Source organism: Leguminivora glycinivorella, chromosome 20, assembly GCF_023078275.1.
Source record: "Leguminivora glycinivorella isolate SPB_JAAS2020 chromosome 20, LegGlyc_1.1, whole genome shotgun sequence".
In the NCBI taxonomy this organism is placed as follows: domain Eukaryota; kingdom Metazoa; phylum Arthropoda; class Insecta; order Lepidoptera; family Tortricidae; genus Leguminivora; species Leguminivora glycinivorella.
This window is the reverse complement of record NC_062990.1, coordinates 9,730,266-9,749,041: the sequence shown is the minus strand read 5'-3', so window position 1 is coordinate 9,749,041 and position 18,776 is coordinate 9,730,266. Positions and strand designations below refer to the sequence as shown.

The 18,776-nt window shown below is 38.3% G+C and overlaps 1 protein-coding gene across 2 annotated transcripts in view; it reads right to left on the bottom strand.

Moving 5' to 3' along the window:
• LOC125237124 (lachesin-like) overlaps positions 1 to 18,776 on the bottom strand; it is a 265,844-nt gene that overhangs the window by 185,391 nt on the left and 61,677 nt on the right. The window lies entirely within an intron of this gene.

Below are 18,776 nucleotides of genomic sequence, written 5' to 3'. Positions count from 1 at the left end.
TCAGATGCGATCAGTTATTAGCGATATTACACAGAAAATAAATCTGATTGTGTACTTTTTTTACCGTTTTCATTTAATGTGAATATCTAGGTAGGTAAAAATGGTGACCATGATATATATATCAATTTGCATTGTATTAAGTATATATAGACATTTAACACCGATCTTAAACATATATTTTTAACGCTTAAATAAACATGAATTTCTCAGTAGGTATAAATTGTAACTGAGATTTTTTTGCTTAAGACCAGGTTTTTGTGTACTATAATCATGATTTTATCAAAATTAATACTGTGAAGGTCGCGCTTAAGAAACTGTAAATGTCAGTAATTTAAAAGGGTGCAAAGTTGTCGTAGAGCGGCTGTCGCGGGGCGGGGGAGCGCGCGGGGCGCGGGCCTGGGAGAGCGCGCCGCGCACCGGCCGCGTCACCGCGGCGGATCGGTTAATAGGTTAGGGACGTAAGGTACCGGCCACACCAGAGCGTCGCGTGTCTCGGGGCGCGGACGGACGTCCGCGCCACGCCACCTGAGTGTAATTCAAAAATCGTCTCCTCAGTACATTTTGTATAGGAAGGACGTAAGACGCGCCCCAGGCGGCGTGGCGGCGGCGTGGCGCGCGCCGCGCCGCCTGGGACTTGGTGCCAATAGGACCATCTCGGGGTTATACCCGTTCGATTAAAAAAATAATTTGAAAATCGGTCCACGATTCTCGGAGATATCGAGTAACAAAAAAACCGACCAAGAGCGTGTCGGTCCACGCTCAGTGTAGGGTTCCGTAGTTTATCGTATTTTTCTCAAAACAATTTTCCTAGAAAGTCTTTATAAAGTTCTACTTTTTTGATCTTTTTTCATATTTTTTTAAACATAAGGTTCAAAATATAGAGGGGGGGGACGCACTTTTTTTCCTTTAGGAGCGATTATTTCCGAAAATATTAATATGATCAAAAACCGGCCAAGAGCGTGTCGGGCCACGCTCAGTGTAGGGTTCCGTAGTTTTCAGTATTTTTCTCAAAAACTACTGAACCTATCAAGTTCAAAACAATTTTCCTAGAAAGTCTTTATAAAGTTCTACTTTTGTGATTTTTTTCATATTTTTTATACATATGGTTCAAAAGTTAGAGGGGTGGGGACGCACTTTTTTTTCTTTAGGAGCGATTATTTCCGAAAATATTAATATTATCAAAAAACGATCTTAGTAAACCCTTATTCATTTTTAAATACCTATCCAACAATATATCATACGTTGGGGTTGGAATGAAAAAAAAAATCAGCCCCCACTTTACATGTAGGGGGGGTACCCTAATAAAACATTTTTTTCCATTTTTATTTTTGCACTTTGTTGGCGTGATTGATACATTGGTACCAAATTTCAGCTTTCTAGTGCTTACGGTTACTGAGATTATCCGCGGACGGACGGACAGACAGACAGACAGGGGGAAACTATAAGGATTCCTAGTTGACTACGGAACCCTAAAAAACATTCAGTCGAATTGAGAACCTCCTACTTTTTTTGAAGTCGGTTAAAAAAACAACCTTTATTGCCGGCCGGCAAACGGCTAACCGATTGAAACAGAAACATAAATGAAAAGAGAGGGCGAACGGCGACACCTGTGTGTCGGCGATTTCAAAGGTAAGCGCACGTGCACCCGATCTCGCTACCTACGCCCAGGTGCGGGCGCGGCTTTCGACCTTCACGCCGTGCAATAGAATTTAATGTCGGCTGCTCGTGTGCGGTCTGTTTGTTTTATAGAGTGGCGGCATTTTCAACATCAAAGGGCAAAATTCTGCAAAATTTTGTGCAAAATTCTGTTATATCAATAACTTCTCACGTCACTAGATTATCGACTTTGAATGTCGAGTATATTTATAGTATCATCACTTTATTTCAGTGTACGAATTTCGTATGTGTTAAAAATCATTGTTCTAGCTTCATAAACCAGGGAGGAAATAATGGAGAGCGTTTATATGTCTTGTTTTGCCTTAATTCAATATCATCACATATTTTTGTTGCTGATAAAATAATACATCCTATATATCAAGGCCTTGTAGCTCGGCGAAAGAATCGTGATCGCGGAGTGCGCCGGCACTGATTATAATTATTTTGTCCAGTTATTATAATAACCTATACAAAAAGTACCGATAGAATAGGTATTCTAATCTATATCTGCATAGAACTATTTAAAACAAACCACAAAAGTTCATAGTTGATCGTTATTGGTACAGTCAGCAACTCAGCTGTGAATACAGATAAAGTGCCAAATATATGTATACACATACCTTAATGTACCAAGTACCAACACTTGTACAGGAAATAAAATACTCTATACATATTTTTGGCACTTTGTCTTGCCAGCTGTGTTGTTGACTGTACACGATCTAAAAAGGAGCCGAACGGTTATTATAATTACGCGGCGACTTGCGTAGTCGGCGGCCGCGCGATACATAGTGCTGTCTCTGTTCAGGCCCCGTAGCCGAATGCCATTTCTCCGACGCGAAACGAAAACGAAACGCAGTCTGGCTCTGTCGCGCCAATACGCAAGAGCGATAGAGATAGATATCTACTAGCGTTTCGTTTCGTGAGCGTTTGTGCCATTCGGCTACGCACCCTGTTCTCACTACCACGAATTTGAAGAACAATATTGCTGTCTCTCTCAATCTTTAGGCGTCATTCATATATTACGTCATACTAAATGTGACAATCCATGTTAAAGGATTAAAAAAGCGTGACATTGGGGGGTCCAAATAGTAGTCCATAAACCACGTCTTTGACCAACGTGAGTGATATCTCTGTCACTCTTTACGTCTTTACTAACAGAAATTTAAATAACAATAGTGCTATCTCTGTCACTCTTTACTAACAGAAATTTAAATAACAAAAATGCTATCTCTGTCACTCTTTACTACCAGGAACTTAAATTATTATAGTGCTATCTCTATTCTCTGTCACTCTTTACTATCAGGAACTTAAATTGTTATAGTGCTATCTCTGTCACTCTTTACTACCAGGACCTTAAATTATTATAGTGCTATCTCTGTCACTCTTTACTGTGTGCGGGAAGTGCACATACCACGAGTTTGACTAACATGAGTGCTATCTCTATCACTCTTTACTACCAGGAACTTTAATTATGATAGTGCTATCTCTGTCACTCTTTACTACCAGGAACATAAATTTTATTATTACAGTGCTATCTCTGTCAGTCTTTACTACCAGGAACTTAAATGATTATAGTGCTATCTCTGTCACTCTTTACTGTGTACGGGAAGTGCACATACCACGAGTTTGACTAACATATGAGTGCTATCTCTGTCACTCTTTACTACCAGGAACTTAAATGATTATAGTGCTATCTCTGTCACTCTTTACTTCTAGGAACTTAAATATTTTTTTCGGTTTCGGTTTTGGTCTTGGTTTCGGTGTCGGTTTTGGTTTAGGTTTCGGTGTCGGTTTCGGTTTCGATTTCGGTTTTCGTTTCCATTCCCGTTTCGGTTTCCGTTTTCGTTTTCAGTTTTGTTTTTGTTTAAACTAACAGAACTAAAACTAAAACCAAAACCAAACCAGAAACGGGAAACCGAACACGGGAAACCGGATATCGGATACCGTATATCGGATGCTGGTTACCGGTTACTGTCTACCGTTTACCGGATACCGGTTACCGTCTACCGGTTACCGGTCACCGTTTACCGGATACCGGTTAACGGTCATTGGTTACTGGTTACCGGTTACCGGTCACCGAATACCGGAGACCCGTCACCGGTTACCGGTTACCGGATACCGGTTACCGGATACCGGTTACCGGATACCGGTTACCGGATACCGGTTACCGGATACCGGTTACCGGATACCGGTTACAGGATACCGGATACCGGTTACCGGATACCGGTTACCGGTTACCGGATACCGGTTACCGGTTACCGGATACCGGTTACCGGATACCGGTTACCGGATACCGGATACAGGATACCGGTTACCGGTTACCGGTTACCGGTTACCGGTTACCGGTTACCGGTTACCGGTTACCGGTTACCGGTTACCGGGTACTAGATACCAGAAACCAGGTTTTGATTTCTGGTTTCTCATGTTACAACGTGTATAGATTAGTCGATACCAAGTCGGACACTTCCGATTAGGCGATTTCGGCTCGCATTGTTACGCAGCATTCGAGTGTTGAGTTTCTCACACATGAGGCCCCCTAATAAAATTTGTACCACTCATATTATTGATTTGACTCTCGCAACACAAACACCTCATGCCCACACAAATACACACAAAATAAAATCATTCACAAACTTCAAATCATTCAAAAACTCAACAGTCACACGCGCTCCTCGCGGTCCTCTAAGAACTCCCTCGCGAGAGTCGACACTTCAAAATGAAGCGACATCGCATCGGCTCATCATCCACAAATCCGAAAAGATCCACCGATAAATTTGTACCGGAAAGACCTCACCGCGACAATGTCATATTACCCAAATTACTTCAAAAATCCTCTGAAAGTGAAACAGTTCATTAGGTTTACCGTAAGAGTGAGTGAGACAGACACGCACTGTGCTTCAAATTTGCCTCGCCAAAATACGTTACACACGACTCGAAAGAATACAGTCTTAAGCGCCGCAAGCTTTCATACATATTACGTTGTTGTGATCCAAGCATCTCGTCAAGCTCGATAGGTACTATTATTGAGCTAACGACTTGACCAGTTTAACGTGACCTATCGGACTAATTGATTTGTATGACTTTTGTCCCTTGTAATAAGGGAGCTCTCTTATACTGGACGGTGAAATATTTGTTATCGAAGCGTTTTGAAAACGCGGCGCCCTTGATATGAAACACGTGTTGACGACTCGCCGCCCGTTCCCGCTACTACTATACTAGCTATACCTACTCTGTGCACGACCTTATTCTGCAGGTAATAACGTTCATATTAAAGCGCAAGTAAGAAAAATATCAATTAAGTAATGAATCTTACATATTTGTTGTTTAATTGATTTCGTATAGTACTAAGAATATATTAACGGCAAAATTTACCATCTTTCAATTTAGTTAGGTATTTTTCCTTTCCTAAAATTATCAATATTTAAGATTTTGAACAAGCGCCAAAAGTATTGGTATAAGTTTTAATAATTTATCAACACACGTAATATTATATTCATAATAAATTGCAGGATTACGGTTAACAATATTTTCTAGTGAAATACGCCTGAAAATGTGTAACTTACTAAACCTTCTTTATAAATGATAGTTCTGTATGAATTATTTATAAAAATTAGATGTTTTTATATGAAATGCAGGTGTCACAACATAATACAAGCACTTTTTCCGGATTACATTTAATACTTTAGTTATAAAATCAAAAAATATTCAAAGTTCGTTTTTATTTTTTTTTAAATTGAATCAGAACCCTAATTTGATTAATAATTTGTATTTTAACTATCACTAATGATACTTTATACGACAGAAAAAGAAAATTACGGTTATCGAATTATGTCCAGGTCAAGCTATTTTTCCTGGTCTAGAAGAACTGACAGGTAGCCGTCTGGCAGTTTGATCGTCAGCCCTTTAGTAGATTACTTGACGAGTAACATAATAATCTCTAGTTAACCTCTAGCTTAAGGCGATTACTAACAAGCTATCAACACTGTCGTCTACTGTTTGTCTATTCGACAGCCGTAATTTATTATATACTAACTTTTGCCCGCGGCTTCATACAAACTATCACTCCCATTTTAGGGAAGTGGGGGGTTAGAAAGAGACAAAAAGTAGCCTATGTCACTCTCCATCCCTTCAACTATCTCCACTTAAAAAATCACGTAAATTCGTCGCTCCGTTTTGCCGTGAAAGACGGACAAACAAACAGACACACACACTTTCCCATTTATAATATTAGTATGGAATATGGATTTACACCTCAAGGTATTTTTCTAAAAGGGTGTAACATAATAATTTGTAGTTAACCTCTAGCTTAAGGCGATTACTAACAACCTACTGACAGCCATGAGGTATTAGGTATGTACACCTTTAGCTAACTTCTAAAGGGGTGTAAGTGATACCTACTACTATACTGGAAAACATTATCTCACTTTTCTCTGGAATTACACACTACATCTGGAATCTACATCACTTATTAGGAATCTTACATCACTTAAAATGTTATTATATCCTTAAATAAAATCACAAAGTATTGAAATCAATCAAAAAACCACTGAAAAATATCATTTCTAAAAAGATTTTCATCAATAATTGCAAGTACGAATTGATGACATCAAAAACTACTGACATTACGAAGTCTAGATTGTCTATGAATCGTAATGTTGGGATGACAAGTTATCATTATGATGATTGAAGTTCCTATGATAGTTAAAAAGTTAAAACTCAGTCCTAAAATCGGTCAAAAGTATCGTTTCTGACAAATTTGACATTGGTATGTTTGGAAATAGATCAACGTTTCGGAAAAAGAAACGAGACACTGAGAAAAGGAAGTGATATTCTAATACACTGGCTGTTTTGTTTCAGCTTAACTTGATGTACCCAGGGTTGCCATTGCCACAACAGGGTTATAAATATTTGTGTTGAAGTTTAGTAAAACCTCTCACTTTGTCGATTGGCATAAGTATGTTTTGACAGACTATTCGTAATACAAGGTATAAAGAATATAGAATAAACTATTATGTATATAAGTACAAGCAAGTCTTGTTTTTACGTTAAGGGACAAAGTGGGACGTTTTACTAAACTTCAACACATTTAAAGTATAAATGAACTGTCTGCCACCACAACAAAATGTATTAATAAATATTTCATTGTAGGTCTCCTGCACAACCTCATAATTTGCGGCGTTTGCGGTGGAAACCGGTAGGGCCATGGAGCGGTAATGCCCTTAAACTTTTCCGCGTCTTAAAAAAAAGACTCTGGGAGACTTCAGGTGATCCTAGGGCTGGCTCATTCCTTGACCAAAGAATTGACATTGCTTAGCGAGGAAATTTAGCACCTGTAGCCTCATGGGCACACTTCCACAGAGGACGGACTTGGGGGGACCTCACATAGTTGCATATCTTATTTTAGTTATTTCATTTTGTTAGTTTTAAGTTTAAGTGTGCTCATCACACAAATAAATGCCTTTACCGGGATTCGAACCCGGAACCGCGACGTAGCAGACAGGGTCACTACGCACTAGCCCAAACCGGTCATCAGAATCAAACTGTTGATATGAAATGAACAGAAAATTGAAATTAAAGAACTAAAAAGTGGCAACCCTGAAATCCCCCGTCTAAATTTAATGTCATGATTATTATAAATGCCTTTCGTTTCAGTAGGGTGGCGACGGTGGTGCACTATTTGTATTACTATATTTGTCACCAACTTCGAGTGAACTTGTAACCTAAGTCCAAAACGTTACAACTTCCTTAGAATATTTAAAGGAAGATGTACCTTTTTAAAATGACTGAGTGTAGAGAAGTTTGTGGGGGAGTCGCGGAAGTAGAAAATCGGAGTATAACATGGATTTTATGGGTATACCTACTTTGAAGTGTAGAACGCGATTTATGTGAGCCAAAGATTATAGCTTACTGTCATGCAAATTTATAAAGAACGTCATTTAATGCTTCAGTTTTAAGTGCCCGATTTTATGAAATAAAACTATGGAAACGGATTACGTATATCACGTATAATTAATTTACAATTCATCCCGACGTTTCGCACACTTTACAGCGTTCGTGGTCAACGGGTGACTGAGGAAAAATTGCAATGTGCAAAAATCTTCCCACATACAAGAAATATTAATGAAACATAAATAATATAGATAAATAAACCCCCGATTTTAGTTATATTTATTTATTATTGAAATAAGTTACACAGCATAACAGTAAAACCAAGGCACTGTGAAACTAAAAAATAAAAACAATAGGTATAGCATAGCATAAAATAGTAAAAATCAGACGAAAAAAAAAACAATATTCTATTTAGGCGACGACGTAACAGCGTGGCTCCGTTGCGTCATCTGACACGGCGTCATATATTCGATCGTGAAGCTGGCAAAACCGATCGGTTTTTTTTAAATTATGGCAATGATCTTGAGCATTGCCATAATTAAAAAAAAACGATCTGTTTCCGATATGATACTCAAACACTTGTCAGTCAGTGTAAAGTAGCATTTTTGGTTTAAGTAAGAAGTTTGGTTGAAGAGGAAGACTTGCTGCGCCGACCCCGAGTGACTGGGTTAAGGGCAAGAGAATGATGACTGGATTCATCATCCTCCTTGCGTCATCCCGGCATTTGCCACGGCTCATGGGAGCCTGGGGTCCGCTGACAACTAATCCCAAGATTTGGCGTAGGCACTACTTTTACGATAGCGCCTGCCATCTGACCTTCCAACCCAAAGGGTGACTAGGCCTTATTGGAATTAGTCCGGTTTCCTTACGACGTTTTCCTTCACCGTAAAGCGACTGACACATATCAAATGACATTTCGCTCATAAGTTCCGAAAAACTCATTGGTACGAGCCGGGGTTTGAACCCGCGACCTCCGGGTTGAAAGTCGCACGCTCTTACCGCTAGCGCTAGGTCACCAGCGCTTTTTAAAATGATGACTGCATTATAATATTAATATATTTACTTAGATCATGTCTATGAGTAACTAATGGTACCTATGCCTAGGTTTCTACTAAGAAACCTAGAAAATAAATTGACTAACCCTTCAGAAATGCGTTATGTGTCATGACCACATCTTGACCATAGTTTTCTTAATAAATTGAATTCATTATAATAAATATATACCGACTCATCTATTAATGAGTCATATGTACATACATATTTTTACATACATATAACATAGGCGTACAATGTTATACTAGAATTTCCAAAACTATACATATACACTGTGTACTTTTACATGCCTTTCACATCACGGGTACAAATTAAATAACAAGTTAACAACATACCATGCAAACAAATACAAATACAACAGAAAATTACAGAAATTTACAGCGAGGCAAATATCGACTGGGGGGCAATTATAACTGATCCATTTTTTTCCATTGTTACTCTATAAAGTTGAGTTCCACATGTATCCACTGAACATGCGTGCCATATACATATAACCAGTGGACACTCAATTTGATAAATGCAAACTTTGTAAAACATGAAAATAATAAAAAATAAAATGGATCAGTCACAACAAATGACAATCAATCTGGCCTAGCGCGTGGTGACCCAGCCTGCTATGCCGCGGTCCCGGGTTCGAATCCCGGTAAGGGCATGTATTTGTATGATGAGCACAGATATTTGTTCCTGAGTCATGGATGTTTTTTATCTACATAAGTACTAGCATTTTCCCGCGGCTTCGCTCGCGTCAGAAAGAGACAAAAGGTAGCATATGTCACTCTCCATCCCTTCAACTATCTCCTCTTAAAAAAACACGATAATTTATTGCTCCGTTATTCCGTGAAAGGCGGACAAACAAACAGACACACACTTTCCCATTTATAATATTTTGTATATTACCGTTGTCTAAGTGCCTGCAACACAAGCCTCCTTGAGCGTACCGTGGGACTCAGTCGATCTGTGTAAGAATGTCCTATAATATTTAAATTTATTTCACCCTCAGTCGGAATTAACGCGCTGTACCTTATTCATTTTATGAAAATTACTAATCACGGGATTCTTGTTCTTCTTACAGCACCTTAGAAGGTTATACTTACTAGAACCAATAATTATAATTACATGCATTTATTGAGAAAATAACCGTAAATCATTCAACACTCTCTATGTTATTATCAGCAAATCGACTTCAATGATCATTAATGTATGTTATGTTCCGCGTTCCTAAGTAATTGATAGGCTAGATCCAAAGGGACTTAAGTGGTAATGAAACTAATACTGAACTGTCTTTTTAAAATTGGTTGAAATGATTGCAATTGTTAGTTTTTATTGCAATCATTCTAGACATTAGTTTGCAAACATCTTATACTGAGTGGCAAATAAGTAATATTGTTTTTCTTTTGTAATACGACTATAATTTATAAACAGAACAAATGAGAGCTTTTTCATTGCTATAAATGATCCAGTTACGTAAAATTATACAATTTGGTAATCACTTTTTTAATCTAGCAAAATAAATTATGATAGGTACATCAAACTCAAACTCTTTGTTCGTGAAAAAAACATTTATAAAATTATATTCATACACCTACCGCTTTATAAAATTCTGCACAGTGAGAACTTCACTGACAATGTATGTAATTTTTGGTTCTAGTAAGTAACCATTTGAAGACACTATTCACTTTCTCCGCATTTCCTTTGTGATCTCACTATCGAGTCACATATTCTAAACTTATGTTAGTACAGTGAAGTGATATGACATCCGACCGACCGACCGATTTTGACGACCGGTCTGGCCTAGCGGGTAGTGACTCTGCCTGCTAAGCCGCGGTCCTGGGTTCGATTCGAATCTCGGTAAGGGCATTTATTTGTGTGATGAGCACAGGTATTTGTTCCTGAGTCATGGATGTTTTGTATGTATATGAGTATAAGTATTTGTATATGTATTATATAAGGTGCTAACAAATTAGTCACGGATATTTTTACGGCTGATAGTACTCCGCTCCTGGAGTATATTTATGTATGAAACATCATAGGTTTTGTTATGTTTTTTTAGAGAAAACTAGGAAACAAATATGCTATGTTAAAACACCCCGTTAATAAAATTATTAAATGAGACCTCTCTAGACACTGTTAACGTGACATGAGAGATACTGTTAAACATCCTGACAGGCAATTACATTACAGAGGATGGTTATTTAGAAAATAAATTAAAATATTTTTTTTTTGTTAAGGGTATGAAAACAAAAAAAAATCATGATTTTTTTCAGTAATTTCTAGTGAAAGTTCATTGTTTTGATGTTAATTAACGTCCCTTAAAATATCCGTGACTAATTTGTTAGCACCTTATATAGTATATCGTTGTCTAAGTACCCGCAACACAAGCCTTCTTGAGCTAGCTTACCGTACGTGGGACTCAGTCAACCTGTCTGTGTAAGAAGACATTTTGCACGTTGCGATGCGAGTCATGTCGTTAATTGTTTTTAATTATGCACATCCAGTTTCCACGGAAATGTATTTACGTGACTTTTATACAATTATATATTATATAGGTACTAGTCCTCGGACATTTACTTGCCCTAGAGACTCAGAAATAATAATCACCATCTAAACTACATAATATTATATTATTTGTAAAATAAAAAAGTCTTGCCGCAAATATTTATAGATTTATGTATCGATAATGTATCAATTAAACACAAAATTGCTTTAAATTAATTTTAGTTGAACTCATCAAATCTTTTATAGAATTTAAGTGATCTATAAAAATGTTAATTTGCCTAATAGATACGTACTACATTTATGTTATAATTATAACCTCAATGTTACAAGAATACTGTGTGTTTTATGTGGGTATTTAGAACATGCTTCATGAATTTCATGACGCTTCATGGTTTTCATGTCCAGTATTCTTTTATCAAAATAAACATCACGATTAAAATGTACAAAGTCTGTATTTACAACATTAAATATCAAGATAATAGACACAAATTAAAACTAAACTAAACCTAACTTAACCTAGGGGGACTACACTGTACCTACAGTTTTTTTTTTTAGTATGAATAGGTAGACGTTTGACCACGACGTTTGTGAAGGTCTACCTACAGATGCCTCCCAAGTCGCTTCCAGTACCTAATGTGCCCATAAGACTGCGTTTAAATTAAAAAGTACAAAAAAAGTCTGTATATGTAAATATTATAAAAATATTATAGGACATTCTTACACAGATTGACTGAGGCCCACGGTAAGCTCAAGAAGGCTTGTGTTGTGGGTACTGTAAGAGGTTTCGCATTCAGAATGAAACCTTTTACAGCAGTCATGGTCTCTTACTGGCAGTCCCTGATTTAAAATTGGAACAGTATAAAAACGTCAAGGAAAACAGACACTTCAATGGGGCATTCATATAGAAGCAGCGATTGAGAGTGAACGGTTGTTACTTAGCTCCTAAAATATAAAAAAATATTGATTCAAAGCGTTGTTTAAATGTTTGGATGCTCTCCACTGATAGGCCGACTCTCTTACAGTACTCAGACAACGATATACGAGTATATAATATATATAAATACTTATATACAAATATAGAAAACATCCATGACTCAGGAACAAATATCTGTGCCCATCACACAAATAAATGCCCTTACCGGGATTCGAACCCGGGACCGCGGCGTAGCAGGCAGGGTCAAAATGTGTATGTATGATGAAAGGAAGTGGTGTCATGATTCGTGAGCATCGTGTTACAGAAATCATGAGCTATCATCATCACCCATGATGATGTCACTAGTTGCGGTAACACAAGGTCACAGGTTACTTGTAGGTAACTAGGTTTTCTTACGGAAGACACTGACTTATTATTGTATAAATAATATATTTGCCAGTACTTTGACTCAGTAGGAGTATGTACGTACAGATGTAGTGCGAAAAGGTTTTCCTTCGGAAACGTTCGTATTCGTCATGCTAGTTCAGTCAATGTCAGTATATCTTGTACTGAGACTGACTGAAATAGCAAGACACGTTCGTACGTTTCCATAACAATACGAAGGCATCTGTATGTTTGTCTTATATTATACCTACTTTGGTAAGACACATGAAAATCGGGAGCATCATGCTAGAGTAATCATCACCCATCATCATACATGATGATGTCACTAGCCGTGGTACCTTCCCAAGGTCACAGATTAGTCAGTAGGTAACTGGGTTTACTTTACGGAAGACACTGACTCATTACTTTACAATGCAGATACAGCCAGTACCTTGACTCAGTAGGATATGTACGTTCGTCTTACTTTGGTAGGAAACAAATGAAAATCGTGAGCATCGCATCGTGCTATAGAGAAATCATCATCGCCCATCACCCATCATCACCCATAATGTACTAGTCGCCGCAACACAAGGTCACAGATAACTAGTAGGTAACTGGGTTTACTTTACGGTAGACACTGACTCGTTCTTGTATAAATAATATACTGCCGTTGGTGGGTCGATTAGCAATATAAGATGCAGCACCATTTTTTTTTTTGCAATATTTATTTTAGCACTAAACTAAATTCCACTTATTATGGAGTCATGATACTGTTATAAAGGTATCTACCGTGAAAAAACGATTGTTATTGATCACCTTTTTAAAATTCCTCACAAGACAACAATGTCGTTTCTATTCAACAACAAACAAGTATTTTTTATCGAGATTTATTTTTCTAATGACTGTTAGGAATGTAATTTTATAGGCTTAGGTAACTTTCAGATTTTCTTCTAATTTTTATTTTGATTTTGCTACTTAATTTATTTAGATTAGTTTTTTTTTTTCTGGGTACCTACATTTCGATTTCGTAATACAACTGGTTATTTCGATACACAATAAGAACCCGCATAGATCTATCACCAAATATTTACTTCTCAAACACAGCAAAAATTAAATTGCACCCACAAACTAAAACTTCAAACTCAAAACGCACTAACTCCGTCCCAAATGTCAGTAAAAACTCAACCTTAAAACTGTTTCCATAAAGAGCAAAATCAAAATAAAGCACATTAAGTCGTGTTTTGTTTTCAATTGCCAATCGACACGTGGCAATAGATTATGGATATCCTGCAATTTCATTTGTAATTGATAAACAAAAGACCAAAGCAAAACCGCCTTTAACATTAAGGACAAAATATTCGTCGGGAGTTTTTGTACCGGCAAAATATAGTGATAATTTGGGCCGGAAGATATAATACTGCGATATATTATTATTGTTATTTTAGCTGTATTTGTGTTTATATTTGTTTCTAAATTGTACTGGATGAATAAATACTGTCGTATTCATAAGGGTTTAATATAATATGAATACAGAGAAAAAATAATATGAATGAAATTAGGTAAGTAATGTAAGTATAATACAAACTTGTTGCTGAGTTGGTTATGGTGAGAATTTGGAACTTCCTTGATAATTTATTTACCTGAAACAAAAATAACATAATTTTTACCATGATATAGTATAATAGTAACTCAAATTATACATACTTATGTATATACATGTAAACCCTGTCTGTAGACTACCACACACAATTATTACATACCTACGAATTTTGCTAGGAAAGTAAAACACTATAAACTGAAAAAATAAATCTATGAAGATAATTTAATTTGTTCTAAGGTTAAGTAAAACACTATAAATAAATTAATAAAAACACCGAACAGAGTTTCTGAAAGAAGACACCATTATTTTTATCTCAAAGTCCATTAACACACATTAGGTATTTTTTATCAATTTTAAAGTAACGTAAGTAACCTCTTTATTGTACCACCAGAAAAAATATATAATACATCAAATTTAAAAGAAAGAAGGAGGAAGTAACTTATCCCTGACAGGGATCTCTTCCAGTTAACCTAATGAAGATGTTAGATTTAATAACAGTCTTATTATCTATTCTATTATCTATTATCTAAATACCTTTGACTAAGTAACGTTATAACTATGACTATAACAAGTACCTTTTTACATTATGCAAGTTACAACGAGCCTTAAGTACTTTTTTGTGTCAACGGTTCTTTTCATCTTCAACTATTAACTAAACTTTAGAAAAGTAAGTGGAAATAAGTAAAAGGCAAGTGTATATACCGTTAGATACTCGAACGAAAGTGGAGGTCAAACGCTTGGCCCTTTACAACTTTGGGGACAAATACAATAGTGACCGGTTACTTTTTGTGAAACTAGTATCCGATAATAAGGTAGGCAGAGCACATGAAACAATCTATGTTTTCTATGTATATAAGTATTTGTATATTATATTTATCGTTGTTTGAGTACCTGCAACACAAGCCTTCTTGAGCTTACCGTGGGGCTCAGTCAATCTGTGTAACAATGTCCTATGATATTTATTTATTTATTTACTAAAGTCTCAATGCCACTCTTGGCAATTAAAGGGTTGAAAAAAAAAACGAAAATTGTGACATTGCAGTGAAAGTTTGCCAGCCTGTCGCCTACGCGACAATTTAACCCAAACCCCACAGTGGACTTCTATGACACACACGGGAAGAAAGGGGGTGGTGAAATTCTTAACCCGTCACCACACGGAAATAAAATAAATATCATGGAAAATCGTAAAGTGAAAATAAGTCATTCTGAATATTGGAAATGTTCAAAAAGTGACTAAGAAATTAAGTGCAATTACCTTGATAAAAGTTTTGTTGAAATCAATGTTATTTTCGGAATTATATTATAGGACATAGGTACAATAAACTTGAACGCAGTTTACCTACATTAAAACAAGGTTGTCTGGAAAAGACCGCATTTTAGCAATAAAGCTTCTTCTTCTTCTTCCCAGACCTTGTCCCATTTACTTGGGGTCGGCCTTCCCTGTTCTCTTCTTCCATAGTGCACGGTTTAGTGGCAGGCTTGCGTCGTCTATCCCTTGCTCTCTCAGGTTTTTCCCCACCGTCGTCAACCAAGTGGTAGGTGGTCTCCCGCTTCCTCGCGTCGTCGTAGGCATCGCTAAGGCTACATTGACAATATGATCAGGAGGTCGTCTTTGAACATGCCCGTACCACCGTAGGCGCTTCTCGACAAGCTTGTCTGTTATCGGTGCAACCTTGAAACTGCCCCTGATATACTGGTTTCGAATCCTATCTAACAGAGTGACGCCTGCAGACCAACGCAACATACGCATCTCCGTGGTGTGAAGTTTGTTTAGGTGACATTTGTTTGTGGCCCAGCATTCTGACCCATAAAGTACTGCCGGTCTTATGGCTGCTTTGTAGATGTTACCCTTCACTCTTATGGGCATGCGTTTATCACACATTACGCCAGTAAGTTCACGCCATTTAAGCCATCCAGTGTTAGTTCTCTGTGTGAGATCAGCGTCAATCCTCCCATCGTTGCTTATAACAGACCCAAGATATTTAAATTGTTCTACAGTGGGCAGAATGGTATTATCGATGGTTATCTTGACATCATTTGGATTTGTAGAATCATCAAATATGCAGGACATATGCTCTGTCTTTTTTCGGTTAATTTTAAGGCCATTTGTTTCTAGAGCATCTGCCCAGAGATTGAATACGTTTTGCAGGTCTTCGGCTGATTCCGATATCAGGGCAACATCATCCGCATACAAAATATTCCACGGTACCGGCTGCTGATGCTTCCTCGTAAGGTAATCCATGGTTACGTTAAACAATAGTGGGCTAAGAGTGGACCCTTGATGCACCCCAGTTCTCAATGCGAAGCTTTTGGTAACTCCTGCAGGACAGACTATTTGAGTTGAAACATCTCTATACATGTCCCTGATTAAGTCAATATAGGGTTCCGGAACAAGCTGTGATCTAAGCGCTTCCCATATTAGATCTCGGGGGATATGGTCAAAGGCTTTTTCCAAATCGATGAAAACCATGTGCAAATTTGTCTTATTTCTCTTTGCTTTCTCGATTAGAATCCTAATGGCCTGTATAGCATCAGATGTACTTTTGCCAGCTACGAAACCACACTGATTAGGCGTGAGCTCTATTATATTGCTCAATCTGTTGTTAAGAATCCTCTCCCAGATCTTCAGACTGTGAGACATCAGTTTGATAGCTCTGTAGTTTTCGCACTCTCGTACATCACCTTTCCCTTTGTAAAAGGGTATAAGATGACTTTTGCGCCATGAATCTGGTATAGACTGTCCTAGAATCAGCCTATTGTATAAGTCTTGCAACCACGAAATCCCATCATTACCCATACTTTTCCAGACCTCGACGGGTATTTCGTCTGGTCCGGGAGCTTTATTATTTTTCATTAGCTTTAGAGCTTTGATGATTTCGTCCGTTGTAACTTCCGGGATTGGACCAGATACATGTGGTGGTTTCGTGTGGTTGCTAGTTCTGGGGTTAGATTTGTTTAAAAGCTTTTCATAGTATTCGACCCACCTATCATTTATATCGCTGTCTTTAGTTAAAAGTTGGTTATCTTTTCCTTTTATGTATTTCACGTTGCTGATATCCTTGCTGTTGTTGTTTCGCGATCTTGCTATTCTGAATATATCGATATCAGTTTTGGCCGACTCCAGACTTTCGTAAAATTTTGCATTGGATTTTGCTCGGGATTTAGCTACTTGACGCTTGGCTTCATGTTTGGCTTTTTTATACTCATCGAGATCTGAGCACTCTCCTGTAGATTGCCATTTTTTGAACGCATTCTTTTTGGCGTTAATGGCATCTTTTACCTCTATTTGCCACCACTCCGTTTCTTTAAAGGGGCCTTTCCTATTTCTGGTCCTGCCTAGGTATTTTTCGGCGGTGTCTCTACAGGTAGTCTCGAAATCATTCCACACCTCATCCGTTGTTCTGCTGTTATTTATGGGCTTAAGATGTTCTACCATGTCCTGAATAAATTGTTGACCAGCCTCATCTTTTAGCAATCTCCATTTAATTTTCGAGGTTAATTTATTATTGATTCTTATAGGTTTGGGTAGCTTATACTTAGTTACTAGAATTCTATGTTGGGTTGTTAATGCTTCGCCGGGTATGACCTTACTGTCTCTATAGCTTCCACGCTGTCTTTTTCTGGCCAGTACATAATCCACCTGCGTTGAATGCCCTCCACTGCTATACGTAATAAGATGAGCGTCCTTCTTTTTAAAGTAGGTGTTTACAATTGCTAAGTTACAACTCGTTGCAAATTGAATAATCCGATCCCCATCAAGGTTTCGGGCGCCATATCCATAACCACCGTGACAACTTTCTGCATTCGTGCTTAGTCTGCCGACGTGGCCGTTCAGGTCTGCGCCTAGGTGAATATTTTCATCCTTGGGAATGTTATTACTTAGAAGATACAGATCGTCCCAGAAAGCGTCTTTATCGTCCGCTTTACTATTTGTTTGCGGTGCATAAGCGCAGATAATATTCATGACGGGTTGTTTTTCTAACGCCAGCTTAACTGCCATAAGCCGGTCTGTAACCCTTTCCACTCCGACTAGTCTTTGGGTCAGTTTCTCCGATAAAACTATCCCTACGCCGTTTTTGCCGCTGGTGGTTCCGTGATAGATCAATTTGTAGCCATTACCGATGAGTCTAGATTTGGACCCCTTCCACTTGGTCTCTTGTACACAACATGCGTCGATGCGTCGTCTTTTTAGGACTTCGCTGAGTTCAGTACTCCTTCCAGTCATAGAACCGAGGTTCCACGTTGCTAATCGCAGTGAATCGCATGTATTGCTCCGACCGTCGCTTAAGGGGGACGCCCTAGTATTAGTGCTCTCTCTCTTTCTTTGTGCTTTCATGTTTGAACAGGGAAATGAAGATTGGCTGTATGTTTTACGGCCGGCTGCCGCCTGACGCCAAGACGGTAACCCTCTTGGAGAGTTTGGGTGCCGCCGTTGGAAAATTCTCATCCGCCGCCAACCCTACTACGTCACCCCGCCTGATGCCGTAGCTCTAGCACAACCTGTTACTCCATCATTTGGAGTTAGCTTGCTACTAGGATTTGCCTCTTCCGCCTGCTCCGCCGTTGTAAATGGACTCCATCTTCGCCTTTGCAGCCGTTGAGGACTTCACCTGTGACCCTAGGCAAGGGTTCCGTGCTATACCCCACGGGACTGGGTCCCTGACCGAACTCCGCCACCTGCACATTCCGGCCTACTAGAATGTGAGGTGCCCACCCCCGCGGCAAGGACGCGCCGGTCAGGAGTTACCCCAGTGGATAATAGGGGAGGTGTCCCTATCATCCCTG